Consider the following 16,757-nt stretch of genomic DNA (forward strand, 5'->3'; position numbering starts at 1 on the left):
GGAATGGAGAAATAGGGCAAAATTTGATCATTGGTATAGTTTGGTGCCAGGAAATCTGCAGCGAAAATGAAGATTTATGACAAATCTTATGTGCTGAGCCGCGTAGGAAAGGTCAGTTCTCTGTACCTCAATCTGCTTGATGCATTGACCCCCATTAAAAACGGTGCACTCAGCAAGGGGTGATGAACTCATCTTGACTCACAAAGACCAGCTCCCAGGCTCCCCTTATGGTCAGGCACATCAGATCCAGAGGAAAGCATTCAAAGACTTCTTCCTCCCTAGATATGAAGTGATAACTTTTGAAAGCTGCATCTGGTGGATGCCAGATGGATATTTTAAAAAGCACAGGCAGATCAGCTTTGAGTGATAGGAAGACTAGAAGAATAGGAGAGAAAGTGGGAACTGAGGGATCTCCTGTCAACTGTTTGACATGGCTGAAGCCTCAAACACCCGTGTGGGAGTGGTAGATCCAACAGTTGGCTGATAGCTTAAATTAACACCTCCAACGCGTCTCCATTCTGCCCTTCATGACAACATGGTTTAACAGGCTGATGCTATCTGGATGTCTCAGGAAGCCCCAGCATGAGGATAGTAAGGTGCCAGAAAAGCTATACAGAAGAACATCTAGCTCAAAACCCAATCTCGAACACTTTCCATGAGTTAATGCCTACAGGAGGGTGCAATAATAGAAAGAACATTTGGTGTTATATCATCAGATACTCTCCCAGTCTCCAGAGATTTATGGCTCAGGCACCAGATGAGCCAAAGTATGTAGTTTCATGTCTACATACTCTTCATGGATTTTTTTCCTTCCATTAATTTAGTTTGTTACTTTCTGATTGCCAGTATGTTTGGCAAGCTGTCCTACAGGGTCCTACAAGGTCCTATAGGAGTGAGTTGAACATATAAGTAGATATTGTGTGAAGCAGTTGTTCCTTTTTCTTTGTTTAGAGTTTGGCATTTGATAATTTGAACTGATAAATGCTAGTTGCTACATCAAAAGAGACAATAAGCTATCAAACCCTTATGACTTCTTTCTATATCTGATAATATCCTTCCCATTTCCCTTTTTTTTTTTTAATACTGAGTAATCACAGCTTATACAACCATTCCCAGTACAGAAGTGACTTTATTGTACTTTTCAAATTGTTAGTATTTTTCATATCCTTTGTTGTAAAGGGATACTAAAACTGCAAATAATATTCATGATGTTGGAAATTGGGAAAAATTTATTCTCTGAAAGAGCGGTGAGGTATTGAAGCAGGCTGCCCAGGGAAGTGGTAGACTCACCATCCCTGGGGATTTTAAGAAATGTAGAGATGTGGCACCGAGAGACATGGTTTAGTGGCATGGTGAGGATCGGTAGACAATTGGACTAGATAATCTTAGAGGTCTTTTCTGATCTTAATGAATCTACGATTCTACGAGAGTGAAATGGGATTTTTGCAGTAGGAATGAGGACAGGTAAGAGAAGAACTTCTTGTATAGCCCAGAAGAGTCTATGAGAGCCCATAGAGTCCACACTCTATGGATCTGGTGCAAGGGAGACTCAAGTGACCTAAGCAGAGTGTCAGATTAAAATAAAAGAAGTATGAGTCTACGTATCAGAAACTTTCTGGCATACACAGGTGAAGCATAGACAGAGATAAATAGGAGGACAGTCTCATTCAGAGGAAAAAAATGACATGTGGAGAGGGTATTTTTCAATCAGGAGTACATAGTGTCTCTTTTCCATGGCAGTGGATAAGGTGTAAAGCAGTTTTCTCATATCTCTGTATACAGTGCAGCAGCAAACTAGACTTGATTGTGGCAGAAAGAGGAGTCCATAGCTCTGGCTCAAAAAGCAGTGTCTGCTAGAGGTAGAGATTTTGACCTGCCCACAGTGCAGCTAGAACAGTGAGTGTAACTTCTGTTCTTACACTTCACTCTCCTTCCTTAGAAGAGCTCTCTACAGAGCTTCAGCCCTTAGGTCTGAAAAACTGGGGGGTCAAGTTGAATTTCTTTCTCTTCATTGAAGGAAAGTCTGAGCTTCCAAGTCTTTCTATTCTGACATGATAAACTGGCAGCACCACTCTGCTTTCTGATTACTTTGCTCATAGACTTTCAGTTGTGATGCTTCTCCATCTTGAATGAGTCAACTTCACAGCAAGAAATTTCTAATTTAACTGCAATGTAGCACTTACTTCAAGGCTTGTTCTTTATCAGGTGCTTCGCTTCCTTATTTCCTCCAGCACTGCTAACATTTGCAAGCACAGCTTATCTTTCAGAAGGAATTTTATAACCAGCTGATGCCTGAGTATTTCCAGCAATGCAGAGTGGGTTGCCAAATACCATAGTTCCCATGTTGGGATCATCTCTTCCTGTCTGAGGAAAGCTGGTGAGAAATAGATATTTTATTTTTTTCTCTGGGCTTCTGCAGTCAGTTTCCTTTGCAAGGAGAAAGCTGGTAAAGCAAAAATGGTATAGATGAAAAGGCAGAGCTGAGTCACAGGTGAGACAGGCTTCTGCAGATGCTCACCTGGCAGGTCTCCTTTTCCTAGAGGGAAACCTGAAGGTGACTCCTTGCCAGATATTCACTCACAGGGAAATGAATACCTTACCAGTAGGGTGTGGATGATTTAGGCTCTATGGAATGAGACCTTAGCCCAGCCTCTGAGAAAACCTGTTTGAAGTTACCAGTGTAAGAATCATAAAATCATATAATTGTTTGAGTTGGAAGGGACCTTGAAAACTCATCTAGTCCAGCTCCCCTGCAATGAACAGGAACACCGACAGCTAGATCAGGTTGCTCAGAGCCCCATCCAGCCTGACTTTGAATGTCTACAGATGTGGGGCATCCATCACCAGTGCTTCACTACCCTTATCATAAAAAAGTTGTCCTTATATCCAATCTAAATCTCCTCTCTTTTAGTTAGAAACCATTTCCCCTTGTCTTATCATATCAGACCCTGCTAAAGAGCCTGCCCTTTTTGTTCTCAAAGACGCCTCATTGTTATCATTCCTATTGGTCTCTGATAATTGATGTTTGCACCATGTGTTTCAGCATAGGTTTAAGCATTGGTTATAGATCCCTAATGAGAGGTAAAAGACAAGGTGGATATATTTCTTCCAGCTTCTTGAATATGGCTCAAAGGGAATGAAATGCGTGCAATGGTCATGTTCATGTTATGCAATGGCTCTTCTCCCTCTTCCGCTTTCAGAGACAAAGAACTGAAATAGACATGACCTACATGACCTACAAGGAAGCATTTTATGTTCTTAGATGTCTGATGCTTTTAAGGGTCCCAAGAATGTCCAAGCCAAGGATGAATGCTATGAGACTGGGCTGAAAGACTTGAGGTGGGGCATGAAGAAAGTCTGCAGACACCTGGAGAGAGAGCTGTGGTACAACTGATCTTCTGACACCCTTTGACCCTTTGTAGTTTATCCATGGACATCAAGTGCCTGGGGATGAGAAGTTAACCTGGAAATGAGGGCTCAGGGGATCTCATCAGTTTATACAAGTATCTGAAGAGGAAGTGTAAATGAGATGAAGTTATGCCCTTCTCAAACATTTCCAGTAATAGGACAAGAGTCAAATCTCCGCAAAGCCAGTCTGAACGGTATTGGTCTAAAATAGAATTGTTACATCACATTTTGCAAATATTCATGCTAGGGCAAGGCTGAAGTAGCTCAGCTGGGAGAGCGTTAGACTGAAGATCTAAAGGTCCCTGGTTCAATCCCGGGCTTCAGCAGTGTTTTGCAGTAGTTTTGAATATTCCAGTTCTGGGCTCACCAGCACAAAACAGACATGGCATGGAGAAACTGTAGAAAGTGCAGCAAAGGGTCAGGAAGATGTTGAATGGACTGGAAAAGACTACCATGTAAGAAAGCGTTAACGTTAGTCTGAATTACAACTTATCTTGAAGCAAATTCTCTCACTAAAATTTATCTTTTTTTCTCCAGGTGGAAAAGTTTTGGTGCATCTAATTGTTGCTTATAGAGAATCAGCTCCATATCTCTGATGAACCTTTCTACTCTTTCCTGAAACTCTTCTATTCCAAGACCAACCTTTTTGAGATGGTACTACTGATGTGCAAGCACCCCAAAATTTCTACAAGTGAGTAACTGTGTTTTCTGTTTTTCTCAATGTTTCTTCCTAACTGATTAGTGGTGTGTGGAGGCCTTCAGGCAAATAGTAGAGACAAGACTTCAACTGCAAGTTCTCTGAAAAATGGAGTGAAAGTCAATGAACTTTTGATTATGCTTTTCTTAGGTCTCTTCCAAAATAGAGCAAAGGCCTATAATTTCTTTTTTTTCAGTCTAGTGGTGCTATTTAACCTCTGGACATAACACTATCATATCATGCAGTGCTTGATGAATAATGATTACTGAATAACAAACAGTGAATAATGGCTTGTGCGTATATGAATGACATCATGACCTGCTCAAGCCTTGAAGAGATATCTTGAGTCTTCTGGGCAAATCTCTCTGTCTACAACCACCATCCACTATCAGGTAGGTCCAGAACAGGCATTGCTCTCCTTCACAGCTCAGCAAATCTACCAGCTGCTCACCCAGCACAGGCTTTTGCAGATCTGACTCATTTGAACAGGTTTCTCTAGTTCAGTGATACATCAGATAGAAAATGCATTTCCTTTGACCCTTTACTCTTATTTTCTATGCCTACATCAGGACTCAGGTAGGTGTGTAAGAATCCCAGGCAGTGCCCACAGCTTTAGGAACACCTATATATGCTGAACTTCTCTGACTTCATCTACCACGCTACAGAAGAGAAGCCTTTGACCCTAAGGACAGAAGGAAAATAAGATAGCAGACATATTGATCATGAGTCAGAGAGCAATGAGCTGGCAGAAGCTTAGAGTTCAAGCAGTCCAACTAAACAGTATTTTGACTCGATGCTAGACATTTAGTTTAACATATATGCTGAGAATCTAGAGTCAGTGCTTAGATATCTGTACTGCCCATTGCCCCTCCAGAATGCTTAAATATGCTCACTTTCATTCTCCTAAGCAGTATCCATCTGTGCCTCAGGAATAACATGAAGCAGGGACCACTCCCAAGTGGAAGTTTGGACATAGGGAATCGCTATTGACTAGGGCAGTAGGGGAGAAGATTTTAGCAGTATGAAACAGGCTGTGCTGTCCTTTAGCAAGACCTGGACAGGCTGGAGAGTTAAGCAGAAAGGTTCATTATAAGGCTCAACACGAGCAAGTGCAGAGTTCTGCACCTGAGGAAGAATAACCACATGCATATATACAGGTTAGGGGCTGACCTGCTGGAAAGGAGCACTGTAGGGAAGGACCTGGGTGTCCTGGTGGACAACAGGTAGGCCATGAGCCAGCACTGTGCTCTCATGGCCAAGAAGATCAGTGGTATCGTGCAGTGCAAATAGCATGGCCAGCAGGTCAAGGGAGGTGACATTAGTGCCACTGGGCAGAACAGACCAAGGAGAACTTAGTGTTTTCCATCACTTCTCTCCATGGTGTGTCACTTCCACCCTTATCTCAGGAAATTAAGAAGTGCTAGCCACACTGAAGATAAGAATTTGGAATAGAGCTGAACAGATAAATCACATCCAGTTAAATTAATTCTCTGAGCTGAAAACTGTCAAGGGACCACATCAAGGCCAGGTTGGATAGTGCCCTGGGCACCCTGATCCAGTGGGTGGCAACTCTGCCCATGACAGAGAGTTTGGAATTATATGATCTTTAAGGTCCCTTCCAACCTAAACCATCCAATAATTCTAAAAAGTGGAAGAAATTTTCAGGGGCTGCCACGTGCATTTGTTTCTCCCTGGTATATCTTTACAGACAATATTGGAGGATTCATGGTCTGAGCCACCACCATGAATGTGCTGGTGACAGCTGTGCACCTCCAGCACAGCTTCAGCACAGTGCAAGGAAACGCCTGTAAACAAACTGCTTTGAATCCTGATCCACATCTGTGGGAAGGCAAAGGAAAGACTCCTACTAATGCTTGCAACAGACGTTGCACACTGCAGGATGCAAAGAAATCTCTAGAGACCATAACACAGTAACAGTAGAACTAATAATATCTGATACCAGCTCCACTCTTCTCTGAAGCAGCTCCAGCTCAAGCATCAGCGCTGTAAATTCCAATGTTTCTCTGCCTTTAGCTCAAAGAAGGGTTAACAACAGCCTCGTTCTTGCTCACGGGGAGGCAGCGAGGGAAGGTGCAGCATGAATAACGGGAAAGGTGCGGAATGATTAACAGGAAGGTGCAGGATGATTAAGGCAGTGGGCGGCAGGCAGTGTGGGGGCAGCTGACCTGCCAGTGCCTTCGCCCAGCCCACACGCAGAGATCCATCAGCCTGCATTGGACCCCCACAACCACCTCCTTCTGAGTTCCTTTTGTGCACAGCTGCTCCGCGCTCCTCCCTCCCCACATATCCTTTCAGCTCTGCCAATGACATTCAGCTCAAGATTTATGCTCTTCCTATTTCCCTCACTCAATTCCTTCGGTCCTGCCTGAATCCCAATTTGGGAAAGTTCACATTAAAACCACTGACTGCAGATCATAGCAGGGTTACTGCATATGTAGTTGTGCTTTGTGGGGTCAGACAGAAAATTCCAACCTTCTGTTCTGCAGTCACTGTGAAACACTACTGCAGCGCCAGTACTGCTGCCCTGAGAATACCTTCAAGTGGAGAGGCACACATCTTCCTATCTTCTTTTTTTCTGTTTGTTTTTTTTTGTTGTTGTTTTGTTTTGTTTTGTTTTTTTACGATGGCATTCCCATGCAATGCTTGAGACATTTCTTCCATCTTACATTCTTGAAGGAACTACTGTAATGTATAGACTAATCGGGCATATTGGGCTAAGTGGAAGCACATCTGCTTTGTTTCTTTGTCAGCTAACATGAGAAGGCAATTATTTTATTAATGCCTCAGTTTCCCCAATCAGAAAATGGAGCAAAATTGTCCAGTGGACTTGGAAAATGCCTGAGACCTGACAGGGAAAGCTAGGCACAAAGAACAGCAAACAATAAAAGACATTTCCAGCCCTGAAGATTAATTTACTAAATTACACAGGAGCTACAAGATGAGGAAAGGATTATTATTTGCATGCCATGGGAGCAATAATGCTATGATGACTACTCCAGACATAAAGACATTAAGGTTTGGTTTGTGCTGCAGTGCAGAGCTCTTGGAGGTGTAGCAGCACTGTGCTGTGAATAGACAGCTTGTGTGAGGCCCTAAAGGTATTCACATACATTTGTGCTTCTCATGCAACAGTGGAGCCTAGATTATGATAGAAACCACACACGCTTGCTGTAAGAGATGCTCTCTGCTGTCCTAGCTACAGTGGGCGTACAGAAGATGCAACACAGACCATCTGATGACTAGCTTTGAATGCCTAGAACCATAGAATCATAGAGTCATTAAGGTCAGAAAAGACCTCTAAGATCATCTAGTCTAAACATCAGCCCATCCCCATCATGCCCACTAAACCATGACCTCCTCAGTGCCACATCTCCACATTTCTTGGACACCTCCCAGGACAGGGACTTTACCAATCCCCTGAGCAGCCTATTCCAATATTCCAATTTCTCTGGAAATCAAGATTTGTCTTTTTCAACTGAAGCTGCTTGGATTTTGAAAAGCACAGAGTCCTAGTTCACCTGGTGAACTCGTGTTGTATATGACTTATCCAGCACTGACCTTTGGATGGCAGATATGATGTGGGCAATTTATCCAGTTAGGTCATACAGCAAGGTCCTGGGAAATTTCAGGTTAACATTATTTCTTGCTGCCTAAGGAGCATCCCAAAGCATAGTTTAGGTTATGCACCATTCTAAAATAAGAATAAAGTAATTAAAACAAAATACAAAAAATAAAAAACAACAAACAAACAAACAAACAAAAAAAAAACAAAAAAAAAAACAACCTCTTTCAGCTGTACAAGACTTGATCTGAATATCCAGTGCTAAAAATGCAGAGTAATAAAACCAGACTTCGGACCCAGCTCAATTCTTCAGAGGTACTAAAATAAACAGTTAAAACACTTGTGAAGGGTCTTAGATTTAGTATATATGGTTGATTAATTAATTGCAGTTTAGACTGTTATTTGGTCTGCTAAGAGTTTGGGCTGTTAACTTTTGGGCAATGGGCTATCCTTCATTTTCAGTTTGAATAGTGAAGTCTAATTTTATTTGTGACTGCAGGGAGCTAGCAGAGGAAAAGGAAAGAACATGAAGCACTGCTCATTACAAGTGGAAGTAGGCTATTTAAATATGCAAACTGTGTTCAAAAACACTCAGAGAAAGAGGATTGTGGAGCTCCTGCTGTCGCTTCTAAGATAAGGACTATTTCATTTCCTTCCCCAAGGTGGGATTCAGGCCAGGGCAAGATTGAATGATACTGTGCCGTCCTTTGGGAGCACATAGGAGGTGACAGATTGGGTAGCCCATGCAGAAGGGTGGGTGGATTGCACTGTGGTTCTCAACAGTCATCTGTAAGGAATACAACATTCTCATCAAAGCTCTGAATTCATATAGTTAACGTAAAAGAAAGGAATCTAAGGGAGGATTGATTTCAATTACTCAATATCTTTTAAGGCTTTAAGCTTTGCTAGGACAAGGGAAAGTGATTTTAAAATAAAGGGGGGAAGATTTAGATTAGATGTCAGGGAATTTTTTTACAGAGAAACTAATACAGGCTGTCCAGAGAGGTTGTGGATGCCCCATCTCTGGAGATGTTCAGGGCCAGGTTGGATGGGGTCCTGGGCAGCCTAATTTGGTGCTTGATCTAGCTGTTGGCAGCTCTGCCTGCATCAGGGGGATTGGAAGGGATTGAGGTCCCTTCCAACACAAGCCATCTTATGGTCCTATGATTCTATGAAACTACACTTAAATCAGCTTCTTAAGTTACATGTATTATGACGACAGGCTGAAGTGAGCTAGAGAAAAGAAGGCTGCAGAGTGACCTCATTACAGCCTTTCAGAACCTAAAGGGAGCCTATAAGCAGGAGGGGAGTCAACTCTTTGAAAGGGTAAATAACAGCAGGGCAAGGGGAAATGGTTTTAAGTTGAAAGAGGGAAGATTTAGGTTGGATGTCAGGGATGGATGTTCTTTACAGAGAGATTGGTGAGGTGCTGGAACAGGCTGCCCAGAGAGGTTGTGGATGCCCCATCCCTGGAGGTATTCAAGACCAGGTTGGATGGGGCCCTGGGCAGCCTGGTCTAGTATTAAATGTGGAGGTTGGTGGCCCTGCCTGTGGCAGAGGGGTTGGAGATCCTAGAGGTCCCTACCAACCTGGGCGATTCTGTGATTCTGTGATATGACACGAGGTTTGGAAACCTCTTTAATTGCTTCCATCTGCAGAAATTCAGTACGTCCCATAATCCCTCCTTATAAGCAATTGGAAATGTCTAAAAGAAAGTTTGTCCTACTGAGTTTTGTTGGGGGGGACTGGGGGGAGGAGGAATAAAAAAGGAATGCCACAATTCCTAGGCAAACAGAAAACAGATAAAATAAGAAAATAACATATGGCAGAAAGAAATGCAAGAATATCTCCCTGATAAACAAATTCACTAGCCATAGTTAGAAGATGATGGACAGACTTTTCATCCCCCTGTGATTTTGGTGGTGTTGACTCCAGGCTCAGGTTTGCGTTCCTTTCACCCTGACACGGGGAAACTCCTAGAGTCATTTTGAATCAATGTCTCTGCCTCCAATATTTTCCTGCCAGCCTGGTTACGTGGGTGATTCTCTGCTCTAGTTTTCAAGCAGAAGTTCTCACAAATTGACGGAGGAGGCTTTGGCACCTCCACAGGAGGAGCGAGAGAGAAAGAGAGAGAGAGAGAGAGAGAGAGAAGTATATGGAGGAGGAGGAGACATGAAATGGGCTTTTAAAAAACCATAAAATTAGCATAGAAAACGGCGGCAGCTTTTCTTAACTCGGACTGAGCGAGAGGCAGTACAGTTGCCTGCTGATTATGAAGCCACCCTATTACAGATCCTGATGGGTGGCCACAGATGTGCAGGATTGCCTATTGATTCAGGGAAGCTAGCTTTGCAGCTACAGTCCCAACCTGAAATTTTGCAAAAGCTTTACAAGATATCTTGTGCTATAGCAAGAAGAAGGAAAAGAAGGAAAAGAAGGAAAAGAAGGAAAAGAAGGAAGAAGAAGGAAGGAAAGAAGGAAAGAGAGAAAGAGGAAAGAGAGAAAGAGAGAAAGAAAAGAAAGGAAGAAAGAAGGAGAAAGGAAGAAAGGAAGAAAGAGAAGAAAGGAAGAAAGGAAGAAGAGAAAGAAAAAGGAAGAAAGAAAGAAAGAAAGAAAGAAAGAAAGAAAGAAAGAAAGAAAGAAAGAAAGAAAGAAAGAAAGAAAAAGAAAGAAAGAAAGAAAGAAAGAAAGAGAGAAAGAGAGAGAGAAAGAGAGAAAGAAAGAGAGAAAGAAAGGAAGGAAGAAAGAAAGGAAGAAAGAAAGGAAGGAAGGAAGGAAGAAAGAAAGGAAGAAAGGAAGGAAGGAAGAAAGAAAGAAAGGAAGGAAAGAAGAAAGGAAGAAAGGAAGAAAGGAAGAAAGGAAGAAAGGAAGAAAGGAAGAAAGAAGGATAAATCCTGCAGCCCCAGGATTGGAGGGGCTGCAAAACCACTGGAAATGCATTTTTGTTCACCCAAAGAATTTCAGTCATTAAGGTCCCAGGTCATCACCTGTAGCATTAAGCTTTTAACTAAATCTTCTGTTAACACCTCTTTTTTTCGTAAGTTCTCTTGAAAAGTCAGTCGACATTGTTATTTAAGTGATTCCCTGAGGAAAGACAGATGATCTCAGGGTTTGGAGCTGGCTTTGTTAGCTAAATAGATAGACATCTTTCAGCTGCCTAATGCTTCTGGAGCAAAGGTGAGGTGTCTGCACATAATCTCAAACCAATCATATTCTTGGGCAGCACAAAATCCCTAGGCAGCCTGATCTAGTGAGTGGTAGCCTTGCCCATGGCAAGAGGGTTGGAACTAGATGATCTCTAAAGACCTTTCCAACCTAAGCCATTCTATGATTCTATGATTCTGAGAAATTGTGGATTTCCATCAGATTGCAGTTCATAGGCAGTTTTTGCAACTAAGGTCATGCCTCTGAGCGTTTGGTTCTTAAATTTGGCATAGATGTAACTATACAACCATTACCAAATCTATGGGAAGCACGTGGTTACACAACAAGATGAGGGAGCTTTTATTCCTGCCAGTCTGCTCAGCTGTGGCTAGCTGAGTAGCGTGTTGGAAGAAACCCATAAAAATCATTGAGTCCAACTCAATTGAGTCCACACAGGATCATCCAGAATCCAAACCCTGTGGAGCTTTGGGATGATCTCCACAGATGTAGATCAACCAGAACACCCTGATCTCTTTCTACAGGGCTGTTCTCCAGCCTCTCATCATCCAGTCTGTACATACATCCAGGTGAGTCCTATCCCAAGGTGCAAAACTTGACACTTGCTTTTGTTTAACTTCATTCAATTGGTGATTGCTCAGACTTCCAAGGCCTCTCTGAGGCATTAACAGAATGTAGAAACACTTTTTTCTGTCAGTCCTGTAATTTTATTCTGAAAAACACATTGGCACAGGTCAGGAAAGCTACTGAAGTCTGGAGCTAAAAGCTAGGACCTTTCCAAAGGCTGAGCAGGACTCAACATCATGAAAACTTCATTAAGAGAAATTAAGACTGGATATAAGAAAAATTGTTGGTGGTGATGTGCTGGAACTGGTTGCCCAGATATGTGGTGGATGCCCCACCTTTGGAGACCATCAATGTCAAACTGAACAGGACTCTGAGCAACCTGATCTAGCTGTAGATGTCCCTGCTCATTGCAGGGGAGCTGGACTAGATGGCTTTTAAGGGTCTCGTCCAACTCAAATGAATATATGATTCTATGAAACCTTACTTCTAGAAACACAGTTTACCAGTTTGTGCATGTACTGATAAAGAATCCAAGCGAAGCAAAAATAAGCACCCGTGGTGTGACCCATGAGAGCCACAGCTACAAGAGATGTCTACATCTCCCATGGATGGGGTTCACCTATGTGTTTGTCAAGGGTCTGGAGCACAAGTCTTATGAGCAGCTGAGTGAACTGGGATTATTCAGTCTAAAGAAGAGGCTCAGGGGAGACCTTATAGCTCTCTACAACTATGTTAAAGAAGGTTGTAGTGAAGTGGGAGCTGGTCTCTTCTCCCAGGTAACAGCAATAGGATGAGAGGGAATGGCCTCAAGTTGCACCAGGCAAATTTCAGTTGGATATTAGGAATTTTTTTTCTTCAAAAGAGTGGCTGGACACTGGAACAGTCTGCCCAGAGAAGTGGTTAAGTTACCATCCCTGGAAGTGTTCAAGAAATGTATAGATGTGGTACTTAGGGACATGTTTTACTGTGAAGTACTGGTGGTAAGTAGACTAGGTCCAACCTTGATGATTCTATGATTCCCCAGGTGGGTTAAACACATTGGAGACCAAATATAAACAAGAGAAGAAAGTGAGTCAAGAGTTGTCAGGAAAATGAGGAAAGCACTACAAATATTTCAACACTTGGTAGCAATCCCATAGCCATACGCAGCGTTAATCCTCTAGCAGTGTTTGGGAGTTTATCCCACTTCAGGCCTAGTGACTGTTGAGATAAATAGTTACAAAATGATTTCACACACTGTTGGCAGCTCAAGCAATGCTTACAAATGGGGAAGGAGAGATTTTCCAAGGAAAACGTTATAAATTAATGGTAGAGCTAAACTTCCTGAATAATTCATTTCCCTCCGTACCACATTGTGAGGCTGCTAAAACACCAATTTGATCTTCCCATGCTTCTCCTTCATCCCATATTTCATATCCCCAGATCAGGTTTATTCTAGAAAGCCTCCCTCATAACCATAGTATTTTGCAGGATCCTTCTTTCTTCCCACCTTCATTGGAGAATGCTCACTTTCCCCTCCAGGTGAACTTTTCCCTTGCTGCTGCTCAGGCTGGTTCCCTCTTGCAGGTGGGTGTACTCAGCCTGGAGCTGAGCAGTTGGGCGGCACAGACAGCAAGCAGGTCCATGCTCTGGAAATGTGTTACTAGTTCTTCCTATTTCTTACTGGAAGGTTTCCGTTGTCACTCCCAAGAGACCATGACTTCCCTCCTGTGTTTACCCCCTCTGAAAGCCACCCTTGCTAGCACATTTTATGGATGTGAGGGACAGGGATAAAAAGCAAGTGAAAAATGTGGAAAAGGAGAGATTGGTGTACAATATGAGGAAAGCTGAAAAATGAGGCTAAAGGTCTCCCTCCTTCTCTTCCCTGTCTTTTTATGAGATGGTCTGAGATAAATGCAATGAACTGGGACTGATGTGAATGTGGGTCACAGTGTGAATATAGGTGGGGAAGAAAGAGGATCTTAAATCACTCCAGGTTCTGGAGATTGGTTTGAGGGCACCTCAGATGCTGTGCTATCCCTGCATTGTGTGATGGCCTCTTCTCGTGCCAAAGTGAGCAAGGGTACTAGAAATACCTGTGAACAGTAATAGAACTTACTAGCTAAAGATAGAAATGTCAATAGTGAAAAAAAAGTGCTTCAATTGTTATCCCAGTCTTTTTGGACATATCTATATGAGTTTTTAAATACAGTAAAGCCAAGAAAACTGGCGGCTGAAGAAATTCCTGCACTCCTATTCTTAGGAACTGGAATAAGCAAAGGAAAAAAAGTTCCACAGCTGACTGTATCAGAGCTTTACTCAAATCAGCCTCTGCTGACAGAGGTGTTTGATGGATTATGGCTTTACTCCATACCACCATCCTGTTGTTCTGCTGACCTAGCTGAAATTGTCTCTATAGTCAAGATGCAGAGTCAAAGTTGTCTCTGTTAATGTTTTGTTATCTGGCGAAGGGTTGGAATGACTGAAAAGCAAAACTGCAAAAAGAGTTTGTTCCTTAGGGAATGAGCAGTTTTGCCCTCCAAAAAAATATCTAGCTGGAGGATAAGGTGAGGTCAGAACTCTCTCTTTCCCTATTCCAGGAATTCATGACATCTAACTCCCTCCTGACATCTGGTTTTAACCAGAATTATACTGATTCTATATGGATGGAGATCCATTTATGTAACCTATGTCAGCATGCCATATCATGCCATGGTTATAGGTTGATGCCAATAATTTTCTTAATAATATCCAAAATATCCATGTATTCTGTGCCTGTTGTTAGTCCCCTGATCCTTCAGCTCTGCCAGCGAGAGAGAAAGGTTGATGACATGAGAGGTTTAGCACTGCTTATCTCATGAGCAAGGTTTTTCATATTAACCAAGAAACTCAGAAAAGGCATCAAAGAGCTGGCTGAAAGCTGCTTTATTCTAACAGATGGAAAACTTAGAATTTATGGTCAAGATGTCCTTAATCAGTTTATCTCTATTCCTCTTATGTTGCCTTCTAACTTGACCATACATTATCTATCCTTGGTGTTTATCTCAGATACGCTGAATCTATCATATTCTTTTCCATTACAAGAAAAATAACTTCTCCATTTGCATGATAGGTCTTCTTTTTCCAAAGTCCTTCTCAGCCACTTAAGATGGTTGATGACCCAGGCCTTTCTACTCTCTTACATCATCTTCAGTTTATCATCTGCATTCCTATGCTGTTTCTTTATTATTTACCTCATCTTTTTGTCTATTCTTCTGAGATGAGTGGTCTCTTTTCTTTCTCTCTCTCTCTTTTCTCCTGAAGTTTGAAGTAAATTCACTTGAAAGTCATAGGAATACATAAGAAACAATCTCCTGAGCACAGTTCAATGACGCTGATGCCAGCATTATGAAGGCTGTGTTTTCCTGGATAGCTGACTGTTTGCAGCTCTTGCAAATAAAAAAGAATTAGAAAAAATGAGGACTCAAGAGGTATGTGAGTAATACAGTATCATCCGTGGGGACACGTGCTGGGATAACACACAAAAACAAGTTGAGAACACGGAGTACATTCACCTGCAATTTAACTCTTCACCACACCTAGGCACGTTCTGGTGCTGCAATTAGGAAAACTGAGGAACAGTGATGTGATTTGCTTCAGTTGTTTTGATGGAGAACAGAAGCTAATGCTGTTTTTCCTTTCTAGTGGGTTGTAGCTGTCAGAGTTATATAATAAAGCTTAATTTAATTGCATTGAAGAAGAACAAGGCTATGAACTCCACCAATTACCAGGTAAAGGACTAAGCAACTGGATGCTCCATTATATGTTTGAGCCGTCCATAATGCCCCAACTTAACATTTCCTCATCTCACTGCATTTCCCCTCGTTAATAGCCAACAACACAATGAAGCTTCTTCTTCTTCTTGCAGCCAAATGTGATCAAATATTAGCTTTATGTCTCCCATGGACCTGTTATTGAGGACCACCCAGCCAAGGTTGAATATTAATGACCTCCTGCTACTTGATAAGACTCTGAGAAAAGTGATCTCCATTGGCACGGAGGTGGCATTCATTCCAGCTGACTTTCCCACCTCCAAAGAAGGCTGCAGCTCTGTGAGAGGAACAAACATACCATAGAAGGGAAGCAGGCTCTGCCAAGTGCTGCAGAAATGGGACACAGATGGTGTCTTAAATGAGAACGGAAGTTTATTTGGGGGTTCTGCACATGACGTAGCACTGCAGCTCTTGCAGCTCTTGCAGCTCTTGCAATAGATGACAGACTAGGATTTCAGAGCTGGTGATGAGATAATTTTGAAGCAGTCTCTCTCTACAGAGCTATTAGCTTGTATAAAATAAATTAAAATCAAAGAAAATAGAAGAAGGAGGATAATAAGAAAGAAAGAAGAAGAAGAAGAAAAAGAAAAAGAAGAAAAAGATGTAGAAACCAATAAGTGGTTCTGTAAGGATATGTATGTATTAACTTTTAATATATCCAATTTACTAATATTCCAATATCATTCACAGTTGTTGTTGGCTGGTTAGTCAGCCCATATGTTTGTGCTGATTGGCCAAGTGGCCACTGCTAATGGAAATACATGAGGATTACATTTCCTTCTGCATCCATAAACTTGTGTCTGTCTCTCTACCCACAGAATCATAGAATAGTAGGGGTTGGAAGATCTCTTGAGGTCACCTGGTCCAAACACCCAGCTTGAATGGGGCTGCCTAGAGCCAATTGCCCAGGACTTTGGCCAAATGGCTTTTGAATTCTTCCAAGGATGAATTCTACAGTATCTGGGCAATCGGTACCAAGCTTCTCAACCTTTCCTTGTGTGATGGATACTCCAGTCCCTTCAACATCTTCCTGGCCTTTTGCTTCACTTTCTACAGTTTCCCATGTCATGTCTTTTCGTGCTGGTGAGCCCTGAACTAGAATGTTCAAAAGTACTGCAAAAGACTGCTGAAGCCCGGGATTGAACCAGGGACCTTTAGATCTTCAGTCTAACGCTCTCCCAGCTGAGCTACTTCAGCCATGCCCTAGCATGATTATTTGCAAAACCTGATGTGGTATAATTATCTTTCAACCCTATTCAGACAAGCTTTCTTTACTCTAGCTGGTGAGTCAAAGAAGTCATTTCAGAGAACAGATGGCTCAAAAGCAATGGTCTTGCCAACTGCATCATCGCAGGATCCTTGTCACTGTAAATCACCTCTCTACATACAGAGGCTCTGTGTGTGTGAGCCTTTAATAAAAGCATGTTTCTGGGTGATGTATAGTAGATTAGCAGGGAAACAAAGATTCTCTTCCTGAATGGCTGAAAAAAAGAGTACGTTTACCTTCAGATAGGGAAGGGAAGAATCTCTTACAAATCATTTCAAGGAA

General features: G+C 42.2%; 2 non-coding genes across 2 annotated transcripts; one reads left to right on the plus strand and one right to left on the minus strand.

Annotated features, from left to right (window-relative positions):
- The first annotated feature begins 3,661 nt into the window (after window positions 1-3,661).
- Window positions 3,662-3,734, plus strand: TRNAF-GAA (transfer RNA phenylalanine (anticodon GAA)). Its single transcript has one exon. It is a non-coding gene; the product is annotated as a tRNA-Phe (tRNA).
- A 12,598-nt stretch (window positions 3,735-16,332) lies between these two features.
- TRNAF-GAA (transfer RNA phenylalanine (anticodon GAA)) lies at window positions 16,333-16,405 on the minus strand. The gene has a single exon. It is a non-coding gene; the product is annotated as a tRNA-Phe (tRNA).
- Window positions 16,406-16,757: the final 352 nt, after the last annotated feature.

Source organism: Meleagris gallopavo, chromosome 3, assembly GCF_905368555.1.
Source record: "Meleagris gallopavo chromosome 3, MGAL_WU_HG_1.1, whole genome shotgun sequence".
Lineage (NCBI taxonomy): Eukaryota > Metazoa > Chordata > Aves > Galliformes > Phasianidae > Meleagris > Meleagris gallopavo.